Below are 11,247 nucleotides of genomic sequence, written 5' to 3'. Positions count from 1 at the left end.
GGTGCACGTGTTATGCAAGGATCGTTCCATCTATATAAAGAACATGTGGGACTGGAACTATGAGACGGACATGTACCCAGGAGTGGACGTACGAACCTGAGTAATGTAGCGCAGTAAGTGAAGTAGAAAGGCACAAATGGTATGAACATGCATGGCATATAGGGTGTGTTTGGTTGCGTTCTCGTCTCAGCATAGTTGTTCCCTCTTCATGCATGCTCAACTCAACACCCCTCTTCATGCATGCTCTCTTCATGCATGCTTGTAGTGTATTTGTGCTAAACTAGTGTGGACTCATGCACCCTCCATACACTCTACCAGACACCCAAAAGTAGGTCGAGAAGGGAACTCTTGGGCGGCATTTGTCTCTTACTATGTACTACCACTAAATGTTGTATGTGCAATGCACAGTGATGTTATGGAGTACGTGCCTAAGTACTCTACTACTACTATATTAGTTGGAGGCACATATTAACTTTTATATTTTTTTACGTGTATGCCCCGAGACCTTCCAACTAGACGTGTCTTTCTCTCCAGGTCGCACTTTGTATTGTTCATACCACTAAGTACTACTACGTGTGGTCTCCGACCCAGAAGTGGAAGAAGTGGAGACGCTCTACCACGCTGTTTTTTTATGCTGGGCTCTACCAGGCTGTTCATGTCCCACTCCTTTCGCTGACGTGTGGGACATCCAGCACGTGCCGTGTTTGGCACCCTTCGTCGTAAGAGTTGAAACGCTAGCATTCATCAGAAATAAAAAATAATTATAAATCGGCAGTGATACTATTTTTTTTGCGAACCAATCAGCAGTGATACTATACCACACGGTTTCCTTGCTCCTCGATATCGGAAAGAATACTTCCGTTCGCCAACATGTGGGACGTCGACCATCCTGGTCCACTTGCCATGCATGCAGAACTCCAAGGGAGAGTCACCCAGGTCGTCGCGCCGCAGTAACAATGACTAATGAGCCGTCAAATCACAGGCCCACTTCCCACTTTGAAGTTGCTCGGACGAAGGAACCATCATGACTTCGTTGAATTCCGCTTCTTGAAGAAAACTACTGTACCAACAGTACTGCTAGCTACAGTAGTTAATCCAACAGAGGCCTCCTTTCGTTCATAGGATAGGAATATGAAAATCATAGGAAGTGAGATGACATGCATCTCAATTCCTATAGAGAAAGAGATGCCATTTGATGCTTAGGATAGGAATTTTTCCATTTAGTCTAGGCTAATGTACTGGTAATTTGCTCTAAAAACTACAGTAGTAACTAGTAGTATTGGTACATGGTCGTACTCAGACACAGACACACACACTAACTACTAGTACTACTACTTCTCACATGCTGGCCAGACGCCGTCGTTCTCCTTCCCGGCTTTGCCGGCGACACCCCACCGTGCTTGGATCTCCGCCGACCTCTCCGCAGCAGCGCAAGCGTCCTTTTCTTTGTTGCGGCGGCGGGCCTCTCTTTTCTTGAGTGCTTTCTGACTTTTCTGCTCCCTCTGTGCGGCTTTGGCCGCCTCTTGCTCTACCGCCCATTCGGCCTTGGCATCTTCAATTTCCTCCCACATAGTTGTGAGGTCGTGAGCGGCGATGAACTCGGGACGGTAGGATGCCATCGCTTCCCTACCATTTTGTGTGCCGTCGTGGGCGGCGAGGAACTCGGCGCGGCGGGATGCCATCGCTGCCTTACCGGTTAGTGTGCGGCGCGGTGGCATGAACGATGCTTGGTGAGAGCTCTGGGGTGGAGTGGTCGGACAACTGTATAGTGCATTGGTTTGTCAAGAGCTCAAGGACAGAAGACGAAGCAAATTTGGATTCCCCTTCAATCCTGGTCATTTATTACCGAGTAAAATGCATTGGCGGTCATCGAACTTGTCTTGATAGCTCACTTTGATCATTGTATATGAGATATGGTGATTATACGGTAACTGGCTTAGCGTATAGCTCCGTATTTGTCTGGTTGACCAGTCAAATAGTCCGCATGCGCCTCATTAGCTCGTGTTCTTTATCTATCTACGCGGGCCTACCTGTCAATGGAGAAAGAAATACTGTAAAAACCAAAATTATGCGTATGTGGGGAATCAAACCATGGACTCGTCGCTGCAACGCACCCTCGTCAGCCAAATGAAAATGAAATACTTCGCGTCAGACACTCACGCTCACGCTGTCAAAGCATGCTAATGCATGCACGTCGCCCTCTAAATCAAAGTGCTGCTCATGGCGCAACGCAAACGGCGAGCCCATCAACTGCACGCCCCGGCGGTGCCTGACATTACTGTTTAGACGTTTGATGGAGGCCTACGCGAACACCGAGCATGTATTCACCTGGCTCAACACCAACGGTCATACACGGACCGCCTTGCTCATGTGTATCATCCATCACAACGACAATCTATAAAACAGCCTAAGCTAGAGAGGGTACTATGGTAGTATGGTACGGAGTATGTACTATCGTGAGCGACCGATCTTAGTGCCTCTGCACACCGAAACCCCTTCCATCGCTAGCGCGTGCTTCCCGCCTGAAACAGTCACCATCTCTCCAGAATGTCAATGCTGCATTCACCGGACTTAACTGCAGGTGCAATTGGTGTGTCACTGACATGAGGGCCAGATGCCCGTTGGGCCCACATGTCAGTAACCCAAACGCATCTGCAGTTAAGTCACTGAAGCAGCATCCGCATTCACGCCCGATGAACCTACTCCGGCACCAGTTGTCCATCCGTCTGCCGCGGCTCATTGCCATTCGCCCGCTATATTAACTTGAGCCCCAGCTCCCAGCCATAGCCAAAGACCCACACTTATTCTCCTCCGGTCCCTTCCTTCTGTCGGCACCACTTCAACCATGGCCTCCTGGCGCTCCGAAGCTCTCTTGGACGTACTGTCGCAGGAGCAGACGAGGGACATCGGCGGCTCCGCTCCGGGCGCGCTCCAAAGCTCTCTTCGACGTACTGTCGCAGGAGCAAACCAAGGAGATCGCCGGCACCCCCCGGCCGCCCTCCGCCGCCACGACCATGAAGCCGGCGCGCGTGCTCGGGCGCAGCTGGCAGCTAGGAAGACTAGTACACGGTAGGTCGCCGCCACTCTGGAGGAGGTTATCGAGGCGGATGAGGAGGAGGCAAAGGCAATGGCCGGCTTTCTCGGGTTCATGGCCGGACATGGTGGTCGGGCGCCGGCGATCGTTTAGATTAGGTTTACAGTAGGTTTTAGTACGGTTTGTGCGAAATATGTAATGAATTACGTCCAGTTTGTAGGAAAAGTTTTCGAAATGTAATGAATTTCATCCGGTTAATTTGAAATTTGCTTTGTTTGCACGAATTTCGTCCGGTTAGTTCATATAGTTGTTGAAAGGTATGCGGGCAGCATCCGATGGCATCCATCAGTGTCCTCGGACAGATGCCGGTGTAAATTTGTGGGCCAGTGCTGGAGATGCCCTAACTATCATGCTATAATCGCTAACAATATGCCATTATTTGGCAGGGAACAGTTATCCCTCGATCAAAATCAGATCCGCGGTGTTTCGCACCCCTACCGCGTAAGAGTGTAAGCTCTTGCTTACATAAAAATGGAGCAAGTGGACAGCACTGTAGCACGTCATATCACTGGAACTAGCCCACCTAACGAGCGGGAAAGCACCGCCCTCGTCATTTTGTTCTGGATTTCTATCGATCGATCGCGCGAAAATGTTACGCTTCGCAAGTTCTAATGGAAAAGGTGGCACACTTACAACTCGTACGCGTCGCAACCCCGACAGTCCGGCTCGCACGCCACTCACCAGAGGGGACATGCGTTGTCTTGCAATTTCACTGACATGTGGGACCGTAATTGAATAAACCGTCGATAGCCGAAATCTAATCGCTCGGCGGGCGTCGGCTGAGAAGAGAGAAACGGGGGAGGGAGAAGAGATCGCCCGCCCGCCGCGCACGGACTCCAAGAAATATATGGTCATAATGTGAGGTGGGCCATGCTGGAGTCCGGACCGCTTCCGGAGCCCGCTCTCACCGCCCTGGCCCCTCAAGACGCCAGCTGCCCGCCGCATGCATGCATAGCAAGTAGTACTCCTTATGTGGAGGAGAGAGAGGCATTGACAAAGTCAAGGAGTGGGCTCTGCAAGAGCCCGTCTCTACACGTGCTCCTAGGTATAAAAAAATAATTCTTAAAAAAGGCATAAAAACAATTGTGTCTTAAAAAAAGAAAGGTAAAAACATTTGAGAGGAAATAGATAGAGAGAAAGTGAGTAAAAGTTGTAACCTGGGCATTACATGAGGAAGGAGGGAGTGGTGCACATGCCAAGTTCACTGGGCTGCCGTGTTTCACACTCCTCCGTCGTAACAGTGGAGACAATAGCTTTCATCAAAAATAAACAATGAATACTCGTTGCTCGTCCTCTATATCGGAAAGAATACTTTCATTCACTCACATGTGGGACGTCGACCATCCTGGTCCACCTGCCATGCACAAAATTATCCTGGTCTACCCCGGTCGTATCGCAAGCCCAACCTTTCCCACTGTAAGTTGTTCGGACGAAGGAACCATCATGACTTCGTTGAATTCCGCTTCTTCAAGAAAACTTACTGTACCCGCAATACTGCTACCACACGCGAAGACTAGACGGCACTGTACCACGTCATATCACTGAAACCCACTAGGCCAAACTAGCCCGCCTAGGTCATCTATTTTGGAACGGAGGGAGTACGTCTCTACACTACTATGATTTTGTGTTGCACATTCTCTATACTTTTGCTATGATTTTCCTACCCTATGAACCAAATGAGGCCTGAATGTATGTCGACTATTGTCTGATCGATCGCTAAGCCTACAATTTTAGGAGCTAGGGCTATTGGTCGATCGACGAGGGATAAGTATAAGCGTACCACGAGCTCATCAGCCCCAACGTTTCTCTTCGGTGAGTGTTTTGCAAGTACTATAGCTCGCACAGTAGCTAGCCTACTAACACCAAGAATCATCAAACAAGCCCTGCTGATATGATAAAATGTTCAAACTTACATCTAAGCATGCCATATATTACATCAAAAGCTGGTGAGGATACATCTGTTTCCATAACTCGGAGAGGGTTCGCATGATTCACTATCAAACAAAAGTAGCAAGATCCGCCCACACAAGACAATGCACTAGCCCTAAGATGGTTTGATAACATGCATCGTTCTGGTAATTAAACACAGGGCAATGCAAACTACCCTGAAGGATTAGCGCGGCCAACTATTTCTTGTCATCGATCTCTCGGGCAATGACCACAGCACGGACAGCGGCATGGGAATCGATTTCTGGGGCGATGTCCACAGGACTGACCGCGCCATCGGAATCGATCTCTGGGGCGATGTCCACAGGATGGACAGCGGCATCGGAATCGATCTCCGGGGTGATGCCAACAGGGCGGGCCACGACATCGGAATCATCAAGGACGTCCACCGGCACCTGCACAACCCTAACATATTAGCAAGCACATTGCAAATAATCAAAAGCCACAACTATGGTAATAAGCCATTATTTTTTACCTTGTGCAGCTCACCGGGGGATCTCATCCCTCCGGGGGCCATCTCCTCGTCCTCGATGGGGGCCATCACCTTGCCAGGGGAATACTGCTTCTCAACGGCGACTATCTCCTCAAACTCGGTCTTGAGCCTCACATAGGTGGCAATCAGAGTTCCTGGGGTAGGCACGGTGGGGCCCTTGCTGTTCTTCCAACTTTCTTTGAGGAGTTCGTCCGCCAACGTCCTCAACTCTTTGGCCAGTGCTTGTTTCTTGGAGTTCTTCGTCTCCATGGGTTGGCCCGCCAACATGGTCAACTCGTTGGTCGGTGCTCGCTTCCTGGAGATCGCTGTCTCCAGTGGGTTGTCCACCGGCAACTCTTTGCCTAGTGCTCCAGGATCCATCAATGAACTGACAAACAAAAAGCAATCGAAAGGAAACCACAATCGCAATGAAAATGGGAAAAGAATAGGATGTGAGAATCGGTCGGTGCTTCGCAAAAAGAAGATTCTTGGAATGAAAATATAGCAGCATAACTGATTCGCCCACCTTTCCTTCGTCGGTACAGAAGAAAAATGGCAGAAGCGAGTAGCCTGGAGTGAGGTTTTCTTCAAGAAAGGGAAGAAAGGGCTTGAACGAGCGTTCCAGTTAAATGATGGTTGCTTCGTCCTGTCCAACTTGGAGGCCACCTTACCACTGCTGGTAAAGGTGTGGGTTTTGTGATATGACGGGTCATGACGGCCACACCGGGGTGACAGGTGAGTCTCGACTGTAGCACCTCGCTGTGATTTGGTGGATGGCACGCGGGCCCGGATGCTTTGAAATGTCCCGCATGTAGATAGAGCGGCTAGTCATATAGGAGTGCTCAATATTGTGCACCGCGACCAAGGCGGAGAGGAAAATGAGAGAACTACGTAATTAATGCATGAGTTTAATTAGGGTAGTTTTGTAAAGTACGAGATACATTCCTCCAATCGCAAAATGCCTTGGTTCATGAGATTTGAGCCCTATAAACCGGAAGGGAGGGAGTCCTGCACACGGTGTAGTCTAGTCACTTGTTGAAATCTCTAGAAAGGCAAATACTCCTTTCCGGTTTACAGGGCTATACTACTCCCTCCGTCTAGGTGTGTAAGTCATCTTACGAAAACCAAATAGTCCCAAAACACTTAGGTGCGGTGCATTAACTTCTACCTTGTTTCTTGTTTCTTGACATATCAACCAATAAGATATGAGAGGTGTGCATGCTTTTAATGACTTGCAATGGCTAGTTCATTGCATGCAATGCTATTAATTAGCAAATAAACATTGGTGACCCCAGGAGAGAACGGTGCTAAGCGCGTGGACCTATGCAGAATGAGTATCAACCAATGGATAATGGAGTTTAATTGTTAAACAATAGCAATTTTGTCTCATGCAAGAGCCTGGCTAGTACTCCATGGAAGCGCACCAGCGAGCGTTCGCAACTGCCACGTTCGGGTTGCGCTTGGCTCTTCGCCTCTTCGAGAAGACGAACAATGATGTTACTCCTACTTCTACAGTATCGAATCCACTGCTGCATGTTCGTCCACCTCGTGCGGGAGGGATAGCGCGTAGCAAAAGCTTCTACTTACTGCTCCTGCCTTTGCGTCTATCATAGGTGGGCCCAACAGGTGGTTGGCCCTCTTGTCATGCAGCCAAAGGCAGGTGCAGTTAAGGCACCGGAGCTCAGTCCGCGAGGGAGAGGGCGTTGTAGTAATCAAATTTCTCGGTCTTGTACGAGTTGGCGCGACACATCAAAGCACTGCACTCGATATAAGTATTTTTACACATTTAAAATGGGCTACTTCGTATGTAGGAGTAGACATATTCTGCTTTGTATGTAGTCACTTGTTGCAATCTCTAAAAAGACTTATATTTGGAAACGGAGGGAGTACAACGCATGCATGCATGCCGTGACTTTCCTTTTGATACTTGCATGTGTTGATTTGATGCACCTTGCCAAATTTTGACTATAAATTTAACTAACCAAAATTTCATGCATGTCACAAAAAATTACGGGGCTGTTTGGATTGTGACTATGTTTGTCTTATGTTGCCACATTATTTTTCCCACACTTGCCACACTTGCCTAACCTGAGTTGCTCAAATTGTTAGACACACTTTGGCTTGCCTAAGGGAATCTTGCCACAATTTTTGTGTTTATGACATGTGGGGTTCACTGCTAATAAAAAAATTCTTGTCTTAGGTGTGGCTTATAAAAAAGACTTTTTTAGGAACAGAGGGAGTAGAAAATATAAATAATAATGCATGTTGGGGCAACCCACGTTTCCGCTAATTTTAGCGGTGGGATTGTTCACAATTTTTACGAGGGGTTGGTTGTTCATTTAATGGAGGGACTTGTAGTACCAGGCTTGAACGATACAAAGTGCGACCTGGCACACCGTAACACCACTTGGAACACGCGGGTAGCTATCTCAAAAAACAATCAACAACTAAAAAACCCGCGACCTGGCATGTAGTAGTACACAATTTTAAACGATTGTTTTGATGGAGTGAAAAAGGAAAACTACCCCACTACGTATATATAGGCCGGAGCCTCCGTGCTTGCTTGCTAGGGTTGCTCTATTCACACACTCTCATCCTCTCGAGATCTAAACAAGATAGGGGTAGTAACACTGTCTTTCTCCCTTCAAAAAACACTGGCTTTCTATCCTCACCGTCCGGACGTATCCCCCTCCGCCGGTGAAGGGGAGGAGGGGCAGCGTTTAGGCCGTCGTCGACAGCGAGGGAGGAGACCCACTGCCGGCCGCACAAGTATCTCTGGCCGAGCGCCTGTCGGAGTAAATGGCCACGGGTAGCCTAACCGACTACCCCTGGTTCTTCAGAAAAATTATCAGGCCTTTGGGCCTCCCAACACTCCAAGCATTGGGCCGCCTTCCCTGGCCGGCTACCTCTGAAGCCGACTCCCGGAAGGCGACCCAGCCTCAGCAACCTCTCCCCGGGACGACTACGGGGTAGCCGACTCCAAGAAGCCGGCCAAGAAGAACGCCGACTCCAAGAAGCCGGCCGAGACCACAACCACCAAAGCTACTCCCACATAACGGTGACAAGACGGGGTGTGGCCACAGTGCGGCCCACTACCCCCGAAGCCCGAGGCGGGCATGGCTACAGGAGGCCGTACGGGACAGCCGTCTCCCGTGCGGCTCGGCACTGTAGCCATGCTAGCCTCAACGTCATCCACGACAGACTCCCGTACGGCCCACGGGCGGCGGGCCCCTTCAGCCAGAGAGAGGCGTGAAGGCGGCCCGGCCTTTCCCAGTTGGCCAAGGGCGTAGCCGGCCCCCAGAAGCCGGCTACTCCCTTCCTCGAAGCAGGAGCCCCATTAAGGAGACAAGACGAGGTAAGGCTACAGTGAGAGCCCCCGAGGCGGCCCACTGTAGCCATGCTTACCTCGATAAAGCCCTCGTCATCAGAGGCGAGGCTACAGTAAGCAGCCGCCGACAAGACCCTGGGCGGTGGGGCCGGCCTGTCGACCAAGAAGCCGGCAGCCGGCGGGACCCACCAGTTGGCGGGACCCAACAGCCGGCGGAGAAGCCGGCGAGCGTAGACACTGACAGCTGGGACCAGCGCCCAGTCGGATTACCATTGTACCCCCGGGGGGTAGGCCTATATAAACCCCCCGGAACACCCATGCAAAGGGTTAGCTTCTGAACACAGCACACACACCATAGAGATAGAGAGAAGCAAGAGCTAGCCTTGTCCTACTTCTCCCTTGAACCCAACAGCTCTAGGAGCAATTGTAGCTACCTTTCCTTGATCTAGTGATCATGCGGAGACCCCGCAGAGCAGGACTAGGGGAGTTATCTCCTTGGAGAGCCCCGAACCTGGGTAAGATCCGCCGGCGTGCATGTCTTCGCCTCATCCCGTTTCCAGGCATCGGCGATGTCTTATTGGCACCCACAATGATAAGCTATCCGTTGGCATATGTCGCACCAACCACCCGACGTTTGGCGCCCACCGTGGGGCCAGGTGCACCGTCGTCCGGAGACCTGTTCTGGACGGGAACCCTCTTCCTCCCCCGCGAGCGCAGCCAGCCTGCTGCGCCCGATGGCGTTTGCCTCGACGCGCTGCAAGGCGTCGACGACGCCTGTGCAGTGAGCTGCCTCGCCGATCTGCTCGGCGAGACTCGCATCTCCGACGAGCCTGCGTCCGACGCAGGCACGGACTACCCCGAGAGCCGCCTCGTCAGCCTCCTCGACCAACTTCACGTCTCCAGCGAGCCTGCTGCGGATGTGGAGTCGGTCGGCTCCACCGACCCGATGCTTGTCGACTCCGACACCGCATCGCTTGACGCCTACCCCTCCGACGTGGTGGTCTTCGACGACCCCCTCCCTCGAGCTGATAGCGGTAGCAGCGCTGTCACCGAAGTGCTGGTCATCAGCCACGTCGCCGACTCGGGCGAGAACGCCCATGACGCCCTGCAAGCGGCGATGCACGACCTCTCCGTCCCCATCCTGGCCGATGCCGATGCCGAGACCCTGGAGGCACCCCGCCTCGCCCTCATCGCAGAGGGCCAGAAGATAGCCTCCATGAGACGCCTCACCGAGGCCCACCAGCGCGAAGTCGACCGCGCCGCCTTCGGTACGCCGCCGCCTAGCGGCCCGAGCCGAGCCGGTTTCGTCCAGAAGCGCGGCGCGGCCGTCGCCAGCATGCTGGGGGCAGATCGCCCCGTCTACGCCACCCCGCTCGAGAATTTGCGAGCCGCCCAGGCGGCCACAGAAGAGCTCAATGGGCTGGGAGCCGACGAGCTCCCCTACATGACAAGACGGATCCGGCAGCTGATCGACGCAGCTGCAGAACGGCACGAAGCCGGCACCCGTGCTGATAGTCATCCCCCGCGCCGGGAGCACGCCGCGACGTCCCGCTCGCCGACTGCGAGCGGCGCACGCCAGAAGAAAGACAAGGAGCCGGCTGCTAGCCGCAGCCGGACTCGCATCACCATCGAGCGCGACGCGGAGGGCCGCCCTCGAGCAGTAGAGCACCAAGGGAATCTGCCTCCTCCCCCGCCTCGAAGAGAAAGACGCCTCACTCCGCCGCCTATCACACACCCGACTCTTGGCGACCGACTCGGGCGCCGAGAAGGAGTCAGCGAGAGCGACGCCCGCCACAGGATCGACCGCCTTGCTCGATCCTTGGCGTTAGAAGAAGAAGATGATGTCGGCCCGCCATGCTTTGGCCCCCGCATCCGTGACGAGCCCTTCCCCAAAGGGTTCTCGCTCCCCAGAGACACGCCCAAGTACAACGGCTCGGTGAAGCCGGAAGATTGGCTCATCGACTACTCCACGGCCGTCAGCATAGCCAACGGCAATCGGCGTGTCTCCGTGAAGTACGTCCCCCTCATGCTGCAAGGCACGGCGCGCACATGGCTCAACAGCCTCAAGCCTTACAGCATCAACAGTTGGCTGGACTTCACAGAAGTCTTTGTCCGCAACTTCACCAGCACCTACAAGCAGCCTCCCAAGCCTCGCCAGCTCTCCCTTTGCGTCCAAGGGCCTAACGAGTCGACCCGCGACTACCTCACGTGGTGGGCCGAGCTCCGCAACTCCTGCGAGGGAGTGCATGAGGTCCAGGCCATCGAGTACTTCACCGCCGGGTGCCGAGAGGGCACCCTCCTCAAGCACCGACTCCTCTGCGACGAGCCGGCTACCCTCGATGAGTTGCTGGTCATCGCGGACAAGTACGCCACAGCTGACTCCTCAATGAAAACCGAGCTCCGAGT

Source organism: Aegilops tauschii, chromosome 3, assembly GCF_002575655.3.
Source record: "Aegilops tauschii subsp. strangulata cultivar AL8/78 chromosome 3, Aet v6.0, whole genome shotgun sequence".
Taxonomy (NCBI): Eukaryota; Viridiplantae; Streptophyta; class Magnoliopsida; order Poales; family Poaceae; genus Aegilops; species Aegilops tauschii.
The sequence above is the reverse complement of the archived record's forward strand: the minus strand, read 5'-3'. Positions refer to the sequence as shown.